This window comes from Pseudophryne corroboree, chromosome 3 (genome assembly GCF_028390025.1).
Source record: "Pseudophryne corroboree isolate aPseCor3 chromosome 3, aPseCor3.hap2, whole genome shotgun sequence".
Lineage (NCBI taxonomy): Eukaryota > Metazoa > Chordata > Amphibia > Anura > Myobatrachidae > Pseudophryne > Pseudophryne corroboree.
Window position 1 is genome coordinate 241,583,581 of NC_086446.1, and position 26,079 is coordinate 241,609,659.

Genomic DNA, 26,079 nt, shown 5'->3' on the forward strand with positions numbered 1-26,079 from the left:
AAGAGATAGTATACTCGTAACTAGTATGTATGTATAAAGAAAGAAAAAAAAACCACGGTTAGGTGGTATATACAATTATGGACGGGCTGCCGAGTGCCGACACAGAGGTAGCCACAGCCGTGAACTACCGCACTGTACTGTGTCTGCTGCTAATATAGACTGGTTGATAAAGAGATAGTATACTACTAATATTATATATACTGGTGGTCAGGTCACTGGTCACTAGTCACACTGGCAGTGGCACTCCTGCAGCAAAAGTGTGCACTGTTTAATTTTAATATAATATTATGTACTCCTGGCTCCTGCTATAACCTATAACTGGCACTGCAGTAGTGCTCCCCAGTCTCCCCCACAATTATAAGCTGTGTGAGCTGAGCAGTCAGACAGATATATAATATATATAGATGATGCAGCACACTGGCCTGAGCCTGAGCAGTGCACACAGATATGGTATGTGACTGACTGAGTCACTGTGTGTATCGCTTTTTTCAGGCAGAGAACGGATATATTAAATAAACTGCACTGTGTGTCTGGTGGTCACTCACTATATAATATATTATGTACTCCTGGCTCCTGCTATAACCTATAACTGGCACTGCAGTAGTGCTCCCCAGTCTCCCCCACAATTATAAGCTGTGTGAGCTGAGCAGTCAGACAGATATATATAATATTATATATAGATAATAGATGATGCAGCACACTGGCCTGAGCCTGAGCAGTGCACACAGATATGGTATGTGACTGAGTCACTGTGTGCTGTGTATCGCTTTTTTCAGGCAGAGAACGGATTATAAATAAAACTGGTGGTCACTATCAGCAAAACTCTGCACTGTACTGAGTACTCCTAATGCTCCCCAAAATTAGTAAATCAAGTGTCTCTCTAATCTATTCTAAACGGAGAGGACGCCAGCCACGTCCTCTCCCTATCAATCTCAATGCACGTGTGAAAATGGCGGCGACGCGCGGCTCCTTATATAGAATCCGAGTCTCGCGATAGAATCCGAGCCTCGCGAGAATCCGACAGCGTCATGATGACGTTCGGGCGCGCTCGGGTTAACCGAGCAAGGCGGGAAGATCCGAGTCGCTCGGACCCGTGAAAAAAAACATGAAGTTCTGGCGGGTTCGGATTCAGAGAAACCGAACCCGCTCATCTCTAGTATATTTACTAAAATTCGTACTTGTACCGATTTTGAGGAAAATTCATCACGAATGACATCGATTGTGTAATTGTGCAACTTTTTGAATTGATTACGACTAATTTACTAAGCTGTCGGATTATTTTTTTTCCGTGTTTTCCGATGTCGATGTCATTCGTAGTTTTGTAAGGTAGAATGCGGCCGATTTAGTTGTTTTGCGGCCGTGTTATGAGGTTTTTTTACGACTGCATCACATTTTGGTTACGGCAGTGTTTGTCCGTTCACGGACGCGTTTTTTTCCTAAGTTTCGTTTTTGTCACTCGTCCGTGATTGGTTTGATTCGTGATGGAGGAGTGTCTGTGCACATTACTATAAAAACGCCCAAAACCGTCAGCACCTCGTGGGTTTAGCTAGTGGAGAGGTGAGAGGAAGGTGTGTTAGGAGTTGGAGAGTTGTTTGGAGTTTGTGGAGGATTTGAGGAGTTGATTTGCGATTGTTGAGTGCTGTACTGTGTGTGTAAGTAGTCTTGTCATACTTGTTGTGTAGTTATTTAAAAGTTTGTTTACTTTTTTGTCATTGTTTTTTAGTTAACGTCTATTGTCATTGTTTGAGAGTGTGTGTGTGTGTGTGTGTGTGTGTGTGTGTGTGTGTGTGTGTGTGTGTGTGTGTGTGTGTGTTTGGTGTGTGGTGTGTAGTGGTAGTGGAGGAGTGTGTTTACTGTTTTTTTTCTCAGTGTTATTTGTTGTTTGTCCTGATTATGTCCCAGTCAGAGGTGAGTGAGGTGGAGGAGGTGAGTGAGAGGGAGGAGGTGAGTGAGGTGAAGGAGGTGAGTGAGAGGGAGGAGGTTAGTGAGGTGGAGGAGGTTAGTGAGGAGGAGGGGGTGGCTGCTGCTGCGGCCTCCAGTGATAGTGATGGTGTTGTGGCTCCGCAGCCACGCACCACTACAAAGACTGGCCGCAATGTCAAATTTAGCTATGCTGAAAATATGGCTTTGGTGCGGGAGCTGATGAGGCATTATCGGCAGTTGTTTGGCCATGATGCTGCAAAGGTGTCGTCACACAGGAAGAGTGTTCTGTGGGGGAAGGTCAATGCGGCTGTGAATAGTGAAGGTGTGGTGAGGCGGACCGAGGACACGTGCCGTAAGCGTTTTTACGACATAAAGCGCCGTGTAAAGGCGAAGATGGCCAAGGAGGCTAAATCGGCCCGCCAAACCGGGGGTGGACACCCCTTCCGTGCATCTTACCGAGATTGGGAGGAGCCTGTGCACTCATTCCGCAAGAAGTGGTTGGTGCCACTCATGTCCGGGATTCGGATCGGCCAAGGCAGGATGCTGAGTTATTTATGTTTACTTATAAACAATTTAAGCATGTGTGCTTTGTCCTTAGTTGTCTGAAATGTCTTCTAGCTAATTGTGGTTGTCAGTTTGTTCATTCTTCTAATGTGTTGGTGATGTTGTTCTTTTTTTTTTCTTTCTTTTTTTTTTAAATAAAAAAATGTTACTGGTTGCCTTTAGTGATGTGCACCGGACATTTTTCGGGTTTTGTGTTTTGGTTTTGGATTCGGTTCCTCGGCCGTGTTTTGGATTCGGACGCGTTTTGCCAAAACCTCACCGAAATTTTTTTGTCGGATTCGGGTGTGTTTTGGATTCGGGTGTTTTTTTCAAAAAACCCTAAAAAACAGCTTAAATCATAGAATTTGGGGGTCATTTTGATCCCATAGTATTATTAACCTCAATAACCATAATTTCCACTCATTTCCAGTCTATTCTGAACACCTCCCACCTCACAATATTATTTTTAGTCCTAAAATTTGCACCGAGGTCGCTGGATGGCTAAGCTAAGCGACACAAGTGGCCGACACAAACACCTGGCCCATCTAGGAGTGGCACTGCAGTGTCAGGCAGGATGGCACTTCAAAAAAATAGTCCCCAAACAGCACATGATGCAAAGAAAAAAGGAGGCGCACCAAGGTCGCTGTGTGACTAAGATAAGCGACACAAGTGGCCGACACAAACACCTGGCCCATCTAGGAGTGGCACTGCAGTGTCAGGCAGGATGGCACTTCAAAAAAATTGTCCCCAAACAGCACATGATGCAAAGAAAAATGAGGTATACCACAGGTATAGAATGTAGATGGATAGTATACTTGACGACACAGAGGTAGGTACAGCAGTGGCCTTCCGTACCGTACTGCTATATATACTGGTGGTCACTGTGTCAGCAAACTGCACAACTGAAATGCACCACAGGTATAGAATGTAGATGTATAGTATACTTGACGACACAGAGGTAGGTACAGCAGTGGCCTTCCGTACCGTACTGCTATATATACTGGTGGTCACTGTGTCAGCAAACTGCAAAACTAAAATGCACCACAGGTATAGAATGTAGATGGATAGTATACTTAATGATGACACAGAGGTAGGTACAGCAGTGGCCTTCCGTACCGTACTGCTATATATACTGGTGGTCACTGTGTCAGCAAACTGCAAAACTAAAATGCACCACAGGTATAGAATGTAGATGGATAGTACACTTAATGACGACACAGAGGTAGGTATAGCAGTGGCCTTCCGTACCGTACTGCTATATATACTGGTGGTCACTGTGTCAGCAAACTGCAAAACTAAAATTCACCACAGGTATAGAATGTAGATGGATAGTATACTTAATGACGACACAGAGGTAGGTACAGCAGTGGCCTTCCGTACCGTACTGCTATATATACTGGTGGTCACTGTGTCAGCAAACTGCAAAACTAAAATGCACCACAGGTATAGAATGTAGATGGATAGTATACTTAATGATGACACAGAGGTAGGTACAGCAGTGGCCTTCCGTACCGTACTGCTATATATACTGGTGGTCACTGTGTCAGCAAACTGCAAAACTAAAATGCACCACAGGTATAGAATGTAGATGGATAGTATACTTTATGACGACACAGAGGTAGGTACAGCAGTGGCCTTCCGTACCGTACTGCTATATATACTGGTGGTCACTGTGTCAGCAAACTGCACAACTGAAATGCACCACAGGTATAGAATGTAGATGGATAGTATACTTAATGACGACACAGAGGTAGGTACAGCAGTGGCCTTCCGTACCGTACTGCTATATATACTGGTGGTCACTGTGTCAGCAAACTGCAAAACTAAAATGCACCACAGGTATAGAATTAGAATGTAGATGGATAGTATACTTAATGACGACACAGAGGTAGGTACAGCAGTGGCCTTCCGTACCGTACTGCTATATATACTGGTGGTCACTGTGTCAGCAAAACTCTGCACTGTACTCCTCCTATATAATATTATACTGGTGGTCCCGACTCCCGAGTCCCCACAATAAAGCAACACACTGAGCACAGATATGGAGTGTTTTTCAGGCAGACAACGTATACTGGTGGTCACTGTCAGCAAAACTCTGCACTGTACTCCTCCTATATTAATATATAGCTGCTCCCCAGTCCCCACAATGATATAAGCAAGCACAAATATTTGCATCACCTCAACAATGAATAAACGGAGAGGACGCCAGCCACGTCCTCTCCCTAACATTTCCAATGCACGAGTGAAAATGGCGGCGACGCGCGGCTGCTTATATAGAATCCGAATCTCGCGAGAATCCGACAGCGGGATGATGACGTTCGGGCGCGCTCGGGTTAACCGAGCCATACGGGAGAATCCGAGTATGGCTCGGACCCGTGTAAAAAGGGTAAAGTTCGAGGGGGTTCGGTTTCCGAGAAACCGAACCCGCTCATCACTAGTTGCCTTGGAGTTTTTCAGGTGTTGTAAGTCAAAAGTAAATGTTTGTAGGTGTGTTTTCATGCTTTTAATGTTTATTTTTGGAAACAAAGTTTTTTGGGAAATACATTTCATAACATTTATGATTATTGTGTGTTGTTATGGGTTGCCCTTTGTGTGCTTGATGTGTTTTTGAATGCATATTTGGTTGTGATGTTTCAAATTTTTCCAAGATATTTTTGACAGTGTTTTTTTATTATTATTGTGCAAAATTGATACCTTAGCGTGCAATATTGTGGTTGTGTCAAGCTACAACGTTTTGTTTTTAAGTAGTATAATTGTTTGCATTATGCGCCTTTGTGTATTGTATTTTTGACATAATTTATGCAAAATTAAAGAATACCAACCCAATGACGTCAGGCATAAGCATCGTTTAGTTTAATTCTCATTAGGTACCACATATGTTAACATCACAATAAGGAATTTGGTTAAAAATATCACCAAAATAGTATGTTCATAAGGACATTCTTCTTATTTCTACAGTACGCCAGAGAAGCAGCACACCCAGGCCACAGCCAACACTGCCAAGAGATGCAGATGGTGGCAATGCCGGTAAGATTTAACTGAATACACATATTCTGCAAACACATTGAAACACAAAATGTTAATGATTATCTTATCACACAGGTTCTTCTTCGGCAAATCCACCTACAGGGCTCGGTTAGTGTGGCAACGAGGCCACCCAAGAGACGCCGTCTTGAGGCTCCAGCACCAGCATCACCACCCCAACGCCGCATCTCTGCAGTGTCGGCCGTGCCACCACTAGTTCTATTGGCCAGCCCCCAAAGTGAGGATCCACAATCCCCTCAGTTGTCTGGTGAGTAAACATAACAATTACGTGTAAATAAGTAAACAAACAGTGTTGTTGATTTATTAACCTGGAGAAGGCATAAGGTTTTGAAAAAAAACTGATATGTTCAAGGTGATAAAGGCAGCAGTACAAAATAAACACAACTATTAATGTACATGTTGGATCTGTTTGCCTTGTGCCTTTATCACCTTGCACATATCACTGCTTTTTCACTTCCTTATGCCTTCTCCATGTTTAGACATCTGCCCCACTGTTAGTACATATAAAATATAATTTAACTAATGACCAGTCATCCTTGCAATAATCATCAACAACAATCAGATGGTGTGAAGGTATTTTTAGATGGATAATTGTCAGATGTGATGTTGGCCATATCAACACATTGTTGACACAGAATTTTTGGTGTAAAAAAACAACATAAATGTTAAGTCTCATCCAATTGTTTTGCATGGCCAACAACACCACTTCTAAACATAGTGCACCATAATACTTTTTCTACCATTGTTAATGTGTACATTTTAGGACACTATATTTGTTTAAGTTTTTGCCAGACCACTGACTGCCTTGAACAATGTATGAGTGTATTGGTAAACACATTTATTGTATTGTGTGTGTGTGTTGTTCCAAAGGAAGGTACATTCCCAATATGTAAATGTATTATTTGTATTTGTTCGAGTTCTTCGTGGTTGCACATTAATTGTGGCTCAGAGTCCAACAATTTTTAAAAAAAACATCCACTGAGTAGTGAAGGATAGAAGCATCATATTTATACAAACAGATGAACAACATAGTCAAGTTTATGCCTCAAACTATTGATCAATTAAAACATGAATATTAAGAAGAAATGCATGTTGACGTAAAGCTAGAGTAAGACCAATGCTAAAAAGTTACTAAATACTGGCTGTCTTCAACCCCATACAGAACCAGCCATCATGGCCGAGGATGCCCAGCAGGAAAGTGACCAGCAGGATACATACACTCTTCACCTGCAACCCATAGATGATACCCAGACAACCACGCCGCAGGACATACCCCAACCACCCCAAACATCCCACAGGCCACAATTGAGCACAACATAAGACCAGACACAAATGGAGACTGAGTTTTGGAGCGGATGGGCCAAACAACAGGAACTGAACTATGCGTGCCTTACACAACAAAGCCAATACCTGGCAAGTCTGCCCCATCATCTGCCTAGACTGGCTCGAAACTCTGGCAGACTTATCGTTCAAGTGGGAAGAATAGCCAATACCATGGAACAGATGAGGGCAGACAACTGCCAAATGCAAGCAAATCTCGTTCGCATCATGGATGAGCAACAGCGCCAACAACAATCCCTAATTCAGGTCATCCAACACAACCAACTTATCAATGAAAACATGTCACGAATAATAGCAAGCCACACTGCAGCTAATACGCAACTCACTGCCAGCCTCAATATACTCAGCCAAAGCCTTAATGTTTTGGCATCACACCAAGTCAGTTCTAGCGCGGGGACAACTACACCAAACCAGACCCCAGTTCAATCCCCAGTTGGACGCTCCAGTAGAACCAGGAGCAACGAGCCATCACAATCCTCGGCACCCAGCACACAACAAAGAAAAAAATAATGTGTCCTGCAGCTAATTTTTGGTCTATTATAATATTATGTTGATTTGTTGTGGCAAAAATACCTTTGTTGTAGGAAATAAATTGCTCACATGGAATATGTGTCTTGTTTAATTAGCTACAGAAACAACCTGTACATTAGTGTCTAGGACCAGATGTGTATTGTTAGAAATATATTGCCTGCCCCTAGGTGTCCTCAGCTCAACGTGTGGCTAATCTCTGGCACCCAGAACATTGGCCATGGCCGCAAGATCAGATAAAGCTACCCTGACTGCATGCCACTGCGACTCCTGGGTAGGGAAGCAGAGAGAGGCATGTATGTAGGCATCCAAGACATCCAAAACCTGAGTGGACAATCCAAAATTAAAGGTGAGTGTCATGACCTGTAATCAATACAATACTGTGTTCTATTACATTACAGAAGCACGACTTAGACATAGACGTGTATGTATGTTTTAACTCACCTGAATTAAATATTTTTAACAGGTGGCCTGTGAGATACTAATTACATTGCCAGTCACAGGCTGGAAGCTGCCATAAGCCATAAAGTGCAACACAGCCAGGAGTTTGAGCAGGTCTGAGACAGAGCGAGAGCGTGCTGTCTCAGGGTCTATGTTCAGTTTGACAAGGTCATACAGACGGAAAATGTTATTTACATTTAGTCGGAGCATCTGTATAACATGGTCATCAGCAAATGTGTTATCGTTTAAACGCACACTACAAAAACAAGCCATGGCCAGCCTACGCGGAACATGTACAACCTGCTTACCCTGTAGTTTTTCCAGGCCTGGGTTTATTGTAGCCTCATGGAGCAGTGTCAGGTATCCCCCAGCAAACAAGACAGCAGTACTACACACAGTAGCAGCCATTTCAGATTGAGAGTGGTGAAAAATGTGTTGGGGCCCCTTTTAAAGGACCAAAAAATCAGGTGTGACTAATGTAGAACTGGCAACACATGTAAACACGCTTCTCAAAAGCAGGTCTGTTTTTTTTTAGGCTTTTTGTACGATTAGTATTTTTTCACGGACGCACATGCATTTTCACGGTAGAGATTTCAAATACGAATGTTTAGTAAATGACCGTGTTCCATACCTAAACAGCCGCGTTTGACCGATGGTGTATTCAATCGAATTTTTTTGCTTGGACTTCCAAAAAAATACGAATGCCCTCATCACTGCCGTGATTTGAGTTTAGTAAATTCCCGAGATGACACTTTGAAGAAAAAACACCATCTCGGTCAAAATCGGGAGCTTAGTAAATTTCCCCCCATGTCTCCATTTCCAGCTTTATGAAAGCGCTAGATTTGAAGGTTATTGCGCAAATTTACAAGGAGAAAAAAAAGTTTCCTAATCTGTCAAAAGAAGAATTTAAAGCTTTAAAATCCCTAAGAGATGATGATAAGAAGGAGAACTGTAAGCCGGCCCTGGGGAGTGGTGACATCGCTCCTTCAGCTAGAGAGGTGGAGCTTTCCTATCCCTAGAGCAGGCATGTCCAAACTGTGGCCCTCCAGCTGTTGAGAAACTACACAACCCAGCATGCCCTGACACAGCTTTAGCATTCTATGACAGCAAAACTGTGTCAGGGCATGCTGGGATATGTAGTTTCACAACAGCTGGAGGGCCGCAGTTTGGACATGCCTGCCCTAGAGCAAGCAGGGAGCAGTCCACCATGCAGTAGCCGCTCCCCTTATAATCTAGCAGCAATCCAGCAGCCTTTTTATTAAACAGACCAGCTATCTATGGAGAAAAGTTGGTAATACCACATTCAACACAGCCCTGCACTAGTCACTTTTCTACAGGCTAACCAGCCCTTGAGGGGAGTGTAAACACAGAGCCGGCCATAGGCATAGGCAAACTAGGCAATTGCCTAGGGCATTTGATATGCCTAGGGGCATCAGCAGCTTCTGCTGATTAAAATGATATGTGGCATGCCTATATTCTGTGTGTAGCATTTCATATGCAGATACAGCCACAGTCTCACACAGTATATAGGCATGCTGCATATAATTTAATTGTCAGAAGCGGCTTGTGCATCCTAGCCACATAGCAATGCAAATAAGATGCATTTCCATAAAAATAAAATAAAAAAAATTACGACGTTAGCATTGAGGCAAGATTTATGAGGACACATCTGTATCCAAGCAGAGGTCAGAGGTCACAGTGTTAGTGGCAGTGTGAGTGCTGTGTGCATGTGAGTGGGTTGGCTGTGCAGTAGTGTTTGGAATATGTGTAAGGAGCATTATGTGTGTCATGTAAAAATGCATTAATAATGTGCAACATATGTGTAAACGGCACTGTGTGTGTCATTATGTGTATAAGGGCATTAATAATGTGCGGCATATGTGTAACAGGGTACTACTGTATGTGTCATTTTGTGTATAGGGGCACTTATAATGTGCAGCAAATGTGTAGGGGGCACTATGTGTATCATGTGTTTAAGGGCATTAATAATGTGCGGCATATGTGTAACAGGGAACTACTGTATGTGTGTCATTATGTGCATAGGGGCACTTATAATGTGCAGCAAATGTGTAGGGGCATTATGTGTGTCGTTATGTGTATAAAGGCATTAATAATGTGCGGCATATGTGTAAGGGACATTATGTGTAAAAGGGCATTAATAAAGGTTGTCATAATGTGTAAGGCGCATTATGTTTATAAGGACATTAATAATGTATCTCATATGTGTAAGAGGCATTACTGTGTGGAATTATGTGTATCAATGCATTACTAATGTGTGGCATTATGTGTATAAGGTGCTCTACTATGTGGCATTGCGTATAGAAAGGGCACTACTGTGTCGTCTAATGTGAATAAAGAGCAATAGGGTGTGGTGTAATGTGAATAAGGAGCAATTCAGTGTGATGTAATGTGAATAAGGGGCTCTACTGTGATGAGTAACGTTTATAAGGTAAAGTGATACTACTGTGTGATGTAATATGAATTATGGACACTATCGCATGATCAAATGTGAATAAAGTTGCAGTACTGTGTGACGTAATTGGAATTGGGGTTACTATTGTGTGGCCATGCCCCTTGCCAGCAAAAACACACCCCTTTTTGAGCTGTGCGCCAAATGTGTGAACTGTTCCTTTTAAAAAAATAGGGGTACAAATACCAAAATTAGGACTGCTAAGGGTGAGGGGTGATGGTGCTGGGAAAGGGGTGCAAGGTCAGAGGCGGAACCAGCTGTGGTGCTAGGGGGCACCAGCCAAAATCTTGCCTAGGGCATCATATTGGTTAGGGCCGGCTCTGTGTAAACAACCTGCAGTAGTTGATAGAGGCAGAGACCTTCTCTAACCCACACATAGGAAGACTCTTGCATTGCCTAAGGTTTAGAGGTCGCAGACAGGAACCACATAGAAACTTCAGCTGCTTAGGGACATTACACAGTGACAACCTGAACTAATAGTTGGCAACTGGACAGGACAGTTCATTTAGGACCATACAGTTCATGATTGTTGTCTGACATCTGCAGCTCAGAGATCAGTGCTAAAAGTATAACTGGAGTAAGTGGTTGGACTATCAAAGGCTACTAGTATCTAGGAGGGCAAACAAAAGCCAGTGGCAGCTCTACATTAAGGAACAGAGCTGTAAAACAAGCAGACTAACGTTTAATGGGGAGGCATTTGATATGCCGGCTGTCAGGATCCCAGCGATCAGCATACCGGCGCCGGAATCCCAACAGCCAGCATACCGACAGCTATTCTCCCTCTTGGGGTCTCCACGACAACCCTGGAGGGAGAATAAATAGAGTGGCATGTGCAGCGCGCCGCCATGCCTGCAGCACGGCGAGCGCAGCGAGCCCGCAAGGTGCTCTTTTGCACTCTCACAGCTGCCGGCATTCCAGTGGACGGAATCCCGACTCCGGGATGCTGGGCGTCAGGATCCCGACCGTCGGTAGAACGTAGTACACCCGTTCAATGAGCTAGTGCCAGTAGTTATCTAAAGTGGAGACTGCAGGGATTCATCAGCAATACATAAAGTATCCAATGGTAATGCTGCTGCACAACTAAAGGAGGATTGTTACTTAGTTTCTAGTTAATTACCTGAGGAAAGGGACAGTCTGTACAACGGTATACATAGACAGATTTGGCCGCATTTGATAATTCCTTAATTCCTCATATATTGTATGAAGCTCACAGTTCATCACGTTTAAAGGAAAAAGACCTTTGAAGTGCACTCACAAATTTATATATACGGGGCCCCAGTTGTATAAATATTTTAATTGTAATTTTGGATACTGTCACAACTGAGGACTGGAGCTGACAAGAGGAAGCCTCAGTTGCAGGGGCAGAGGAGTAGTGGAACCTGGGCGGCAGTATGGGACTTTTGGACATGCAGTAACCCAGCCCGAAGGCGTGACCACGACAACAGAAGTAAAATTTGAAAAGTTTATTTCAAGCACAGTTCAGATGGTACATAGATAGCAACTTGAGATATAATAAAAGATGTTCAATATACAGTTCCAATGAGTACAACTGGTAAGCAGATGGTACTGGGTGCGGTATCAATAGGTACCCGTCTAGATAGACGTAGGAGATGGAATGTCCATGAATAGCGCCCAGTTGCTGAAAGGTGCAATGATACTGGAACTGACCAGCAGATGGTTTCCTAGAAGCTGGTTGTATTGTTGGAGTGATGAATTAGTTGCTGAGGAAGCCGGATGGAACCGGACTGAATGATATAATGACAGGGCTTGAAGATACACTGTAGCTGATATGTAGACTGGATGCACAGATGATGCTAGGGATCGTTGGAATTGAACAGACGGTGACAGGACACCGCTGATGGCTGGTAATCGATGGCGGAGCGTAGATGGTTGCTAGAGTGCGATGGTGATTCGATAGCGGACCACCGATGATTGCTGAAAGCAGAACACCGCTGGAAGTTAGCCACTGGAAGCCGGTGTTTGAACACTGCCAATTGCAGGAAGCAATATAGGACACTGTGGAGTCAGGCTGCACCGCTGGATGATAACTTGGTGCGGGTCTCTAGTGGAGCTGGAAGCTGGAGCTGGAAAAGCAAACCACCACAAGCATGGAGACTGGAACCATGGGTTGACAACCAAAGCACTGACAACTTCCTGGTTCAGGAACAGGACCTTTATACCTGCAGCAGTGCAGGGATTGTATGGACAATCAGGCAGAGTCCAGCAGTGCTGTGGATTGGTGCAGATAGTATCATGTGACTGGAAACAACATGGCTGCGCCCATACTAGCATTTGGAGGGAAATCTAGCTTGTTGCACCACGTGAGAAATGACAGTAATGGCGGTGGAGGCCGCGGAGCACAATGGACGCCAACTTGTACACTTGATTCACAGCGCTTGCGGCAGAGGCCGTAGCAGGTGAGAGCCGCCATGCAGACTTGTATGCACATTTGAAAACCAGGATGGCTGCGGAGGCCACAGCAGACCGGAGACGCCATGCAGACCTAACAGAGCAGCAATGGCGGCGGAGGCTGCGGAGGGCTAGACCGCCATAGTACTACATGAGTTCTTTGTAACAGTGTCTGTGTAGTGTCAGAGAGGAAATGTGAAGTGGGGATGTCAGCAGCACGACTGAGACCCGGCCCTGGAACGCTGAGTCAGCCTCAGGAGACACCTGAAAGGTAGATAATGGCGTCCAGTAACCTGGATCGTGACAACACCCCCCCCCCCCCTTTAGGGGTGGCCCCAGGACACTTCTTAGGCTTCTGAGGAAATCTGGAGTGGAAATTCCGGACCAATGTAGGAGCATGAACATCTGAGGCATTGGTCCAGGAGCGTTCCTCGGGGCCATAGCCCTTTCAATCAGATATTGAAGTTGACCGTAACGGAAACGTGAATCCAGAATCTTGGCGACTTCATACTCAACGCCACGTTGAGTCTGGACTTTGGGAGCTGAAGGAGGCGCTGAATGGAACCGATTCAGGATCAACGGTTTCAGAAGGGAGACGTGAAATGTCCTGGGTATTTTCAGGAAGGGAGGAAGCTGGATTTTGTAGGCCACAAGGTTGATGACTTGTTCAATTTGGAAAGGACCGATATATCAAGGAGCAAATTTCATGCTTGGAACTCTCAGTCTCAAATTCTTTGTAGAAAGCCAGACACGATCACCCACTTTAAGGGCAGGAATTGCCCTACGCTTCTTATCTGCAAACTTCTTGTATCTAAAAGATACCTTGAGTAAAGCCGCTCGGGCAGTCTTCCAGTTATTTGAAAACTGACAAAGAGTTATATCAGCTGCAGGCACTGAAGTTGCTGGAAGCGGTTGAAATTCCGGAACTTTGGGGTGAAATCCATAGTTGGTGAAGAATGGCGTGGAAGAAGATGAGGAATGATACTGATTGTTATGGCAGAACTCGGCCCAAGGAAAGAGTGGAATCCAGTCATTTTGGGAAGAGTATACAGAAATACGGAGGAATGCCTCCAAGTCCTGATTCACTCTCTCCGTTTGACCATTGGTCTGGGGGTGATAAGCTGTAGAGAATTTTAATTTGACTTGGAGGGCCACACATAAACTTCGCCAGAACTTGGCTACGAACTTTACTCCTCTATCCGAAATTATCTCCTCGGGGAGACCATGTAGTCTGAAAATCTCCTGAATGAAGACTTGAGCCAACTTGGAAACTGACGGAAGACCGGTAAGGGGAACGAAGTGAGCCATCTTGGTGAACCGTTCAACTACCACCCAGATGGTATTAAACTTGTTACACAGAGGAAGATCCGTAATAAAGTCCATTGACAAATGGGTCCACGGACGACGAGGAACAGATAGCGGAACCAGTTGCCCAGTGGGTGACTGGCGGGATACTTTGTGTTGGCACATTTTGGGCAGGAAGCAATAAACTCCATAACGTCTTTTTTCACAGTCAGCCACCAGTAAGATCTGGAGATGAATTCAAGGTTTTTCTGGATGCCCGCATTTCCAGAAAAACGAGAAGCGTGTGCCCATTGCATGAGCTTCTTCCTTAAAGCTGGTTTTACAAGACTTTTCCCTGATGGGGGCATAGAGTCCATCTTCACTGCAGAGAATGCCACTGGATTAATAATAGGATGCTTGTCAGTAGACTCGGACTCATTTTCTTGCTCCCAGGAGTGGGAAAGGGCATCAGCCTTGCGATTCTGTGACCCTGGACAGAACTGGAGTTTAAAGTCGAACCTAGAAAAAAAAAGTGCCCACCTGGCTTGGCGAGGGTTGAGACATTGTGTGCCTTTCAAATATAGGAGAATCTTTTGGCCTGTCAGGATAGTGATGGTGTGAGAAGCTCCCTCTAATAAATATCTCCACTCTTCCAGAGCGAGTTTAATAGCCAAAAGTTCTTGATCACCAATGGCGTAATTGCGCTCAGCAGGAGAGAACTTCCGGGAGAAGAAGCCACAAGGATGTAGAGGACCGTCATCAGCTCTTTGAGACAGGACTGTGCCCACTCCAACAGAAGAGGCATCCACCTCAAGGGTGAAGGGCGAGTTGGTATCAGGCTGTTTCAACACCGGAGCTCAGATGAACCTTTGTTTCAACAAATGGAAAGCTTGGAGTGCTTCTTCGGACCACTTGGAGGGGTTAGCACCCTTCTTGGTAAGGGCAGTGACAGGTTCCACAATGGTGGAAAAGTCTCGAATGAATTTTCTGTAGTAATTGGCAAATCCTAAGAATCTCTGGACACCCTTAAGGGTTGTAGGTATTGGCCAATCTTGAATAGCTTGCAGTTTCATGGGATCCATCTCTAGACCGGAACCGGACACAATGTAGCCAAGAAACGGAATGGGCTGGAGCTGACAAGAGGAAGCCTCAGTTTCAGGGGCAGAGGTGTAGTAAAAATTGGGTGGCAGTATGGGACTTTTGGACATGCAGTAACCCAGCCCGAAGGCGTGACCACGACAACAGAAGTAAAATTTGAAAAATTTATTTCAAGCACTGTTCAGATGGTACATAGATAGCAACTTGAGATATAATAAAAGATGTTCAATACACAGTTCCAATGAGTACAACTGGAAAGCAGATGGTACTGGGTGTGGTATCAATAGGTACCCGTCTCAATAGACGCAGGAGACGGAATGTCCATGAATAGCGCCCAGTTGCTGAAAGGTGCAAGGATACTGGAACTGACCAGCAGATGGTTTCCTAGAAGCTGGTTGTTTTGTTGGAGTGATGAATTAGTTGCTGAGGAAGCCGGATGGAACCGGACTGAATGATATAATGACAGGGCTTGAAGATACACTGTAGTTGAAATGTTGACTGGATGCACAGATGATGCTAGGGATCGTTGGAATTGAACAGACGGTGACAGGACACCGCTGATGGCTGGTTATCGATGGCGGAGCACCGATGGTTGCTAGAGTTCGATGGTGAATTGATGGCGGAGCACCGATGATTGCTGAAAGCAGAACACAGCTGGAAATTAGCCACAGGAAGCCGGTGTTTGAGCACTGCCAATTTCAGGAAGCAATATAGGACACTGTTGAGTCAGGCTGCACCGCTGGATGATAACTTGGTGCGGGTCTCTAGTGGAGCTGGAAACCTGGAAAAGCAAACCACCACAAGCATGGAGACTGGAACCATGGGTTGACAACCAAAGCACTGACAACTTCCTGGTTCAGGAACAGGACCTTTATACCTGCAGCAGTGCAGGGATTGGATGGACAATCAGGCAGCGTCCAGCAGTGCTGTGGATTGGTGCAGATAGTATCATGTGACTGGAAACAACATGGCTGCGCCCATACTAGCACTTGGAGGGAAATTTAGCTTGTTGCACCACATGAGAAATGACAGTAATGGCGGCGGAGGCCGCGGAGCACAATGGACGCCAACTTGTACACTTGATTCACAGCGCTTGCGGCAGATGCCGTTGCGGGCGAGAGCCTCCATGCAGACTTGTATGCGCATTTGAAAACCAGGATGGCGGCGGAGGCCGCAGCGGACCGGAGATGCCAAGCAAACCTAACAGAGCACTGGCAATGCAGCAATGGCGGCGGAGGCAGCGGAGGGCTAGAACGCCATTGTACTGCATGAGTTCTTTGTAACAGCGTCTGTGGAATGGCAGAGAGGAAATGTTTAGTGGGGATGTCAGCAGCATGACTGAGACCCGGCCCTGGAACGCTGAGCCAGCCTCAGGAGACACCTGAAAGGTAGATAATGGCGTCCAGTAACCCGGATCGTGACAGATACATATTGTTCATGCATACTAAACTGTATGTTATTCTGTGTGCCTAACATTTATTGTTTTATGTTTATTAGTAATGCGTGTGAAGGTACGACCTTTTGCAAAGTTAATCCTTTGAATCCCCTCACAGTGACCACAACTTCTTAGCAATAGTTAGTCACTGTCCACAAGTGTGGTGACCGGTATTGTTGGGGGTTCCTGGGGGTCCTCATTCCTCTGTCTAGCCTTAAGAATAACGACGTCCGGAGTTCCTGAGAAGGTGGAAACGTATGAAGGCGTACAGGAAGACAGGTACTATTCACACATCTTCTACTGACACATTAGTGGCGTGCAGTGCTGTCTCCCTGGGGAGTAGGAGGGGGAGGGAGCCGCGCTACACGCTGCCAGCGACGCTACCTGTCATCCACTTTGACAGGTGCAGCTGCAGCCGGCATCAAACAGGGTAGCAAAGCGGGGATATCGCCTCTTCAGCTTGGTGCCTCCCTGCTTTGCATACCCTTGCTGAGCGGGTAGCGCCGGCTCTGGGTGTGTGTGACGTCACATTAACAGAGACAGGACCCCTTTGCATGCTCCCGTATAACATATATATATATATATATATATATATATATATATAATGTACAGATATTGATGTATTATTTAAAAGAGGGATTGCTGGCCACATAGGTGAATGTATGTGTATTTATATATATATATATATATATATATATATGTACATATACAATATTCAGCGGCACTCAGGGATGCAAAGTACAGTATGATATAACATGGTAGAGATACACAAACAGATGGGATCTGTTCAGGTTTAGGATGTGGATGTGCCTTAGATTTAGGATGTGGAGAGGGGGGTGATTATTTGGATGCAATGGGGACACTGTGCTGGAGAGGATCAGGTGAGGGTGACCTGCACGGGGCCAGGGAAATGGATACCTAGTAACAGTGCTGTAACTAGACATTTTAGCACTGTGTGCAAGAAACTGCATCAACGTCCCCCCTTTATGTAAAATACGGGCAGTGCACGCCTTATGCGCGTGCAAAAAAATAAGATTTTAAACCTACCGGTAAATCTTTTTCTCGTAGTCCGTAGAGGATGCTGGGGCTCAGTAAGGACCATGGGGATAGACGGGCTCCACAGGAGACATGGGCACTTTAAGAAAGACTTTAGGTATGGGTGTGCACTGGCTCCTCCCTCTATGCCCCTCCTCCAGACCTCCAGAGAAACTGTGCCCAGAGGAGACGGACAGTACGAGGAAAGGATTTTGTTAATCCAAGGGCAAGATTCATACCAGCCACACCAATCACACCGTGTAACTTGTGATATACTAACCAGTTAACAGTATGAAACCAACATAACATCAGTCCAAGACCAATGAAAACTATAACATAACCCTTATGTAAGCAAAACTATATACAAGTCTTGCAGAAGTAGTCCGCACTTGGGACGGGCGCCCAGCATCCTCTACGGACTACGAGAAAAAGATTTACCGGTAGGTTTAAAATCTTATTTTCTCTTACGTCCTAGAGGATGCTGGGGACTCCGTAAGGACCATGGGGATTATACCAAAGCTCCCAAACGGGCGGGAGAGTGCGGATGACTCTGCAGTACCGATTGAGCAAACAGGAGGTCCTCCTCAGCCAGGGTATCAAACTTGTAGAACTTTGCAAAGGTGTTTGAACCCAACCAAGTAGCAGCTCGGCACAGCTGTAGTGCCGAGACCCCTCGGGCAGCCGCCCAAGAAGAGCCCACCTTCCTTGTGGAATGGGCCTTGACCGAGTTTGGTAACGGCAATCCAGCCGTGGAATGAGCCTGCTGAATCGTGTTACAGATCCAGCGAGCAATAGTCTGCTTTGAAGCAGGTGTGCCAACCTTGTTGGCCGCATATAGGACAAACAGTGCTTCTGTTTTCCTGACTCTAGCTGTTCTGGCCACGTAAATTTTCAAAGCCCTGACTACATCAAGGGACTCGGAATCCTCCAAGTCGCACATAGCCACAGGTACCACAATAGGTTGGTTCATATGAAAAGATGACACCACCTTAGGCAAGAATTAAGGGGAGGTCCGCAATTCCGCTCTATCCATATGGAAAACTAGATAGGGGCTTTTATGAGACAAAGCCGCCAATTCCGATACTCGCCTAGCCGAAGCCAAGCCTAACAACATGACCACTTTCCAAGTGAGATATTTCAACTCCACCGTTTTAAGTGGTTCAAACCAGTGTGACTTAAGGAAACTCAACACCACCTTAAGGTCCCAAGGCGCCACCGGAGGTACAAAAGGAGGCTGAATATGCAGCTCTCCCTTTACAAAAGTCTGTACTTCTGGGAGAGAAGCCAATTCTTTTTGAAAGAAAATGGATAAGGCCGAAATCTGAACCTTAATGAAGCCTAATTTTAGGCCCAAATTCACTCCAGTTTGTAGGAAGTGAAGGAAACGGCCCAGATGGAATTCTTCCGGAGGAGCATTCCTGGCCTCACACCAAGCAACATATTTTCGCCATATACGTTGATAATGTTTAGCTGTCACGTCCTTCATAGCCTTTATCAGAGTAGGAATTACCTCATCCGGAATGCCCTTTTCCGCTAGGATCCGGCGTTCAACCACCATGCCGTCAAACGCAGTCGCGGTAAGTTTTCGAACAGACAGGGCCCCTGTTGCAACAGGTCCTGTCGTAGAGGAAGAGGCCATGGATCTTCTGTGAGCATTTCCAGTAGATCCGGATACCAGGTCCTTCGTGGCCAATCTGGAACAATGAGAATTGTCTGTACTCCTCTTTTCCTTATTATTCTCAACACCTTTGGGATGAGAGGAAGAGGAGGAAACACATAGACCGACTGGAACACCCACGGTGTCACTAGGGTGTCTACAGCTACCGCCTGAGGGTCTTTTGATCTGGCGCAATACCTCTGCAGCTTTTTGTTGAGGCGGGATGCCATCATGTCTATCTGGGGCAGTCCCCACTGACTTGCAATCTGTGCGAAGACTTCCTGATGAAGTCCCCACTCTCCTGGATGCAGGTCGTGTCTGCTGAGGAAGTCTGCTTCCCAGTTGTCCACTCCCGGGATGTACACTGCTGACAGTGCTCTTACATGATTTTCCGCCCAGCAAAGAATCCTGGTGGCTTCCGCCATTGCCACTCTGCTCCTTGTGCCGCCCTGGCGGTTTACATGAGCCACTGCGGTGATGTTGTCTGACTGTATCAGAACTGGTCGGTCGCGCAGTAAGGTCTCCGCTTGACGTAGGGCGTTGTATATGGCCCTCAGTTCCAGGATGTTGATGTGAAGACAAGTCTCTTGACTTGACCAAAGACCTTGGAAGTTTCTTCCCTGCGTGACTGCTCCCCAACCTCGGAGGCTCGCGTTCGTGGTCACCAGGATCCAGTCCTGAATGCCGAACCTGCATCCCTCTAGAAGGTGAGCACTCTGCAGCCACCACAGGAGAGATACCCTGGCTCTGGGGGACAGGGTGATCAACCGATGCATTTGTAGATGTGACCCGGACCACTTGTCCAATAGGTTCCATTGGAAAGTCCTCGCATGTAACCTGCCGAAGGGAATGGCTTCGTATGATGCCACCATCTTTCCCAGGACTCGAGTGCAGTGGTGCACTGACACCTGTTTTGGCTTCAATAAGTTCCTGACCAGAGTCATGAGTTCCTGAGCTTTTTCTATTGGAAGATAAACCTTTTTCTGGTCTGTATCCAGAATCAAGCCCAAGAAAGTCAGACGAGTCGTAGGAACCAACTGCAACTTCGGGATATTGAGAATCCAGCCGTGTTGCTGTAACACCTTCAGTGAAAGTGACACACTGTTCAGTAACTGCTCTCTTGATCTCGCATTTATGAGGAGATCGTCCAAGTACGGGATAATTGTGACACCTTGCTTGCGCAGGAGCACCATCATTTCCACCATTACCTTGGTGAAAATTCTCGGGGCCGTGGAAAGCCCAAACGGCACCGTCTGAAATTGGTAATGACAATCCTGTACCGCAAATCTCAGGTACGCCTGATGAGGTGGATAAATGGGAACATGAAGGTATGCATCCTTTATGTCCAGAGATACCATAAATTCCCCCCCTTCCAGGCTGGCGATGACCGCTCTGAGCGATTCCATCTTGAACTTGAACCTCTTCAAGTATAGGTTCAGGTGATTTTAAATTTAAAATGGGTCTGACCGAACCGTCCGGTTTCGAGACCACAAATAGGGTTGAGTAATATCCCCTCCCTTGTTGAAACAGGGGAACCTTGACCACCACCTGTTGAAGATACAATTTGTGAATTGCATTTAACACTATCTCCCTTTCCGGGGGAGAAGCTGGTAGGGCCGATTTGAAAAACCGGCGAGGAGGCACCTCTTCAAATTCCAGCTTGTAACCCTGGGAAACAATTTCTATTGCCCAGGGATCCACCTGTGAGTGACCCAGATGTGGCTGAAAACTCGAAGACGTGCCCCCACTGGGGCGGACTTCTGTAGGGGAGCCCCAGCGTCATGCGGTGGAGGCCGGGGAGGACTTCTGTTCCTGGGAACTAGCTGTGTTGTGCAGCTTTTTTCCTCTGCCCTTACCTCTGGCAAGAAAGGACGCACCTCGTACTTTCTTGTTTCTTTGTGATCGAAAGGACTGCATTTGATAATGTGGCGCTTTCTTAGGCTGTGAGGGAATATAAGGTAGAAAATTTGATTTACCAGCTGTAGCTGTGGAGACCAGGTCCGAGAGACCCTCCCCAAACAATTCCTCACCCTTGTAAGGTAAAACCTCCATATGCCTCTTTGAGTCAGCATCACCTGTCCATTGCCGGGTCCATAGGACTCGTCTAGCAGAAATGGACATCGCATTGATTCTAGAACCCAGTAGACTAATGTCTCTTTGAGCATCTCTCATATATAAGACCGCATATTTTATATGCCCCAGGGTCAATAAAATGGTATCCTTATCTAGGGTCTCAATATCCGCTGCTACCGCGCTACAAACCCAGGCCGACGCAATCGCCGGTCTGAGTAAAGTACTAGAATGTGTGTAAGTGGACTTTAAGATAACCTCCTGCTTGCGGTCAGCAGGGTCCCTGAGGGTAGCCGTATCCTGGGTTGGCAGCGCTACGTGGATAAGGCATTAACACATACGCGTTAATGCCTTATCCACCTTAGGGGAGGATTCTTACCGTATCCTGTCCGTTGGTGGGAAAGGATACGCCATAAGAATCCTTTTGGGAATCTGCAGTTTTTTGTCTGGAGATTCCCAAGCTTTTTCACATAATTCATTCAACTCATGTGAGGGGGGAAAGGTTACCTCAGGTTTCTTACCTCAGGTTCCTTATACATGTGTACCCCCGTGTCAGGGACAGGGAGTTCTTCTGTGATATGCAAAACATCTTTTATTGCAATGATCATATATCGAATACATTTAGCCACTTTTGGCTGTAATTTTGCATCATCGTAGTCGACACTGGAGTCAGAATTCATGTCGGTATCTGTGTCTACAATTTGGGATAGTGGGCGCTTTTGAGACCCTGAAGGTCCCTGCGACATAGGGGCAGACATGGGTTGACTCCCTGGCTGTTCCCTAGCTTCAGCTTTGTCTAATCTTTTGTGCAATAAATTTACATTAGCACTTAAAACCTTCCACATATCCATCCAGTCAGGTGTCGGCATTGTCGACGGAGACACCACACTCATTCTCTCCTCCTCCCCCTGAAAGCCTTCTACCTCAGACATGTCGACACACGCGTACCGACACTCCACACACTCAGGGAATCCTCTTATCTGAAGACAGTTCCTCCACAAGGCCCTTTGGAGAGAAAGAGAGAGTGTATGCCAGCACACACCCAGCGCTATATGACCCAGGAAAAAACACTATATAAATATATGTTTACCCAGTAGCACTGTTTGTACATGTATAAATGCGCCATATTATGTGCCCCCCCCCCCTTCTTTAAAACCCTCTTTCACCGTGGTTAAGCAGGGGAGAGGGGGAGAGTCCGGGGAGCTTCCTCTCAGCGCTGTGCTGTGGAGAAAATGGCGCTGGTGAGTGCTGAGGGAGAAGCCCCACCCCCCGCTCAAATATACTGAAACTGGCGGGGGCTCATTATAAATACAGTGCCCAACTGTATATATGTCTATTTTTGCCAGAAAGAGGTTTATATGCTGCCCAGGGCGCCACCCCTGCGCCCTGCACCCTTACAGTGACTGCCGTGTGTGAGGTGTATGGGAGCAATGGCGCACAGCTTCACCGCTGTGCGTTACCTCAGTGAAGATCATGAAGTCTTCTGCCGCCTTTGAAGTCTTCTTTTCTTCTCATACTCACCCGGCTTCTATCTTCCGGGTCTGTGAGGAGGACGGTGGCGCGGCTCTGGGACGGACGGCGAGGGTGAGACCTGCGTACCGATCCCTCTGGAGCTAATGGTGTCCAGTAGCCTAAAAAGCAGAGCCTTGAAACTCACAGAAGTAGGTCTGCTTCTCTCCCCTCAGTCCCTCGATGCAGGGATTCTGTTGCCAGCAGGCTCCCTGAAAATAAAAAACCTAACAAAATACTTTCTGACAGGAAACTCAGGAGAGCTCCCTGTAATGCACCCAGTATCGTCTGGGCACAGTAGTAAACTGAGGTCTGGAGGAGGGGCATAGAGGGAGGAGCCAGTGCACACCCATACCTAAAGTCTTTCTTAAAGTGCCCATGTCTCCTGCGGAGCCCGTCTATCCCCATGGTCCTTACGGAGTCCCCAGCATCCTCTAGGACGCAAGAGAAATATAGGGGCGTGACTTCATGGGAAAGGGGTGTGGCCACAAAATAATACCAATTCATATTACGGGGAAACAGTAGTCTCCATTATTCAAATTACGCCGCACAGTAGCGCCACTACACCAGGTGGAGCCCTTTTTACACATTACGGCAGACAGCGTCCCCTTTTTATACATTACGGCAGAGTCCCCTGTTTTTACACATTACGGCAGACAGTCCACCTTTTTTACATATTACTGCAGACAGCGTCCCCTTTTTACACATTACGGCAGACAGCGTCCCCTTTTTTACACATTACTGCAGACAGTCCCCCTTTTTACACATTATGGCAGACAGCGTCCCCTTTTTACACATTACGGTAGACTGAGTACCCTTTCTACACATTATGGCAGACAGAGTTCCCTTTTTATACCTTACGGCAGACAGCGTCCCCTTTTTACACATTACAGCAGACAGAATAGATAGATAGATAGATAGATAGATAGATAGATAGATAGATAGATAGATAGATAGATAGATAGACAGACTGAATGAACAGATGATACTTACTCCGCTGGCTCAGGCAGTCAGGCTCCTCCGCCTACGCTGTGATGAGGGAAGCGCATCCCAGCATTCACAGCTATGGCGGACAGCCTATGTGGAAGGAGAGGGACAGCTGCAGCGGCACTTCCACCAATTACATTGCGCTGCTGCGGCTCCCAAGTCCCCCTCCCTTCTCCTCCTTACACCCGTGGCTGCGTACCTGTGCTGTCTTCCTCTCCTCTTCGGTGGCCCGCAGCACACAGCGGCAGGCGGCATGTAATGAGTCAGACTGCATATAGTAAGGTACAATGGTGCCTATGGTAAGTCCTACATATGTAAACAATTTGTTAGTTTTAGGGATGAGTCTGGGGCGCAGGGCCCCCTGAATTGGTGTGGCTGGGCAGCATTGGGGTGGCAAATTATAATACTTAAATTAATAGCTCTTACCTATGCAAGGCTTTTTAACACATAGATTTTGCTTCTTTTGTATTAACTCTTACTAACACCTTATGCTCTCACAAGTGTGCCGCCCTGGAGTGGCTGGCCTTCATCGGCTTGGTGGGGTTCTGTGCCCTGGACTCAGACATAGTATTAGGGACCCATCAAAGACAATGTCACCTGGACTTGGTGGACCAGTATTTTTTGGCCAAAAAGTATGCCGAGAACCTCCATTTTGCTCTATGTCAGATTGCAGAGTTTATTATAATTATTCTGATTAGCAGTGCTTTGTGCTGTTGAGTGTGCTCCCGCCTAAACCCGCCTCAAGTAGTGGCCACAATGGTGAAGAGACCCGTTTGGGCACCCAAGCGGGTCTTTTTACACGCATTTCAGCCTCTGGGGGTAGCGAGCTGAAATGAAGTTGTTGCACCCATCGGCAATAGTATTAGAATGCCGTCGGCGGGTGCGATAGCGGGCGGAACATTTAAATGCAGACCAGTATGTCTCCTTCTTCTCACTCCCCCCAGTCTCCCCTCCCCCCCCACACACCATACTTTTCAAGGGGATATCATATTGATTCCTCGTGTTGGGCCAGGGAACAGAAAGTGTTAATGAAAAGTCCTGTGACAGTTCGTACTTTGTCCCACAGATCATATGCAAACTGTGTGGACAGCTAGATGGATGTTATGTGTCTATTCTATCACGTGTCAAATTCAGCTGTCCTGACCTGGCACCTACACCAGTGAGCCACACATATAATAGCTATGCAGATAAAACAGCTGCTAATATTGTTTTTAGGTTCAAAGATAAAAGCTTTAGTAGCATATCAGGGTATAGTTACTAAAGGACGATATATCAGGGTATGGTTACTAAAGATTTGATAGATTTTTATAAATTTCATATCAATTAAAATCGATCTTAATTGATGTTGGGCTTACAGGACTAAAACACACTTTGATTAACATTTAAATATGATTATTAAAAAAATCATGTTAGTAAGTGTGTGTTTTAGCTCAGTAAGCTCGACATCGATCTGCAATTGATTAAAATCAATCAAAATAGAACCTTTAGTAAATATTCCCCATCATCTAAACATATGGCAGGGCCCCCTCTTTACATGTAAGTGTGTTTCTATACACACAAGATCTAAAGGCTAGTGAAGTGAAAAGTGCTGGAATACTATTAGAGCCTCTTATGGCAGATATCATTATAAAGATGGCCATTTAAAATATTATAGATTAGAAAGAAATCATTATAACAAAAAATAGGAATATCATAATACCCCATACACCTACATCTTCTAGTATGTTTAATACTTCCCATCGGTGATTGCACTGCATCCGTCCACTTCAGAGTCTGTGAAGTGTGTTCCAGTAATTAATGTTAACTGACACCACACTTTCGACAACTTGCAGGAAGATCCTGGCAGCTGCTACTGTAAACACCTCTCTGCTATGTAATACACAGCAGTCACTTTGTCCAAAACTTACAGATAGCCAGGAACAGTGGGGGCTCGGAATCAGTAACACAGCGTCACAGTGACACAGCACCTCCTAGGATTTGAGTCTGCACCTTACACTGGCCACCAGGCAAGGATCTAAATGAGGCAGGGCACAAAATAAGGATCAGTATATTTGACTGGGAATCAGAAAAGACTCTGCGTATTACACTAAGCTATAACAAAAATTCTGTTTATTTTTAAACAAATATGGCTAAATGTTTTATATTGGTTATGAGCTATGGCTTAGCATAAAATCTTTCTACTGTATCGTTTGGAGATGGGTACTAGATTTTAAACATTCAAATATTTTATATTAGAGTGGATGTCTGTTATTGCTCAGCTGAACTAGTTTTACAAAGACAGTAGTGCCATTTAATATTGTGATG

At 45.7% G+C, this 26,079-nt stretch overlaps 1 protein-coding gene across 2 annotated transcripts in view; it reads right to left on the reverse strand.

Annotated features, from left to right (window-relative positions):
• The window catches only part of LOC135057652 (uncharacterized), a 166,742-nt gene extending 141,113 nt beyond the window's left edge, over positions 1–25,629 (reverse strand). For both annotated transcript variants that reach the window (XR_010244266.1, XM_063963464.1), the window contains exon 1: positions 25,488–25,629. The gene's annotated coding sequence lies outside the window, so the exon portion shown is untranslated. The remainder of the gene's footprint in view (positions 1–25,487) is intronic.
• Between the last annotated feature and the right edge of the window lie 450 nt (positions 25,630–26,079).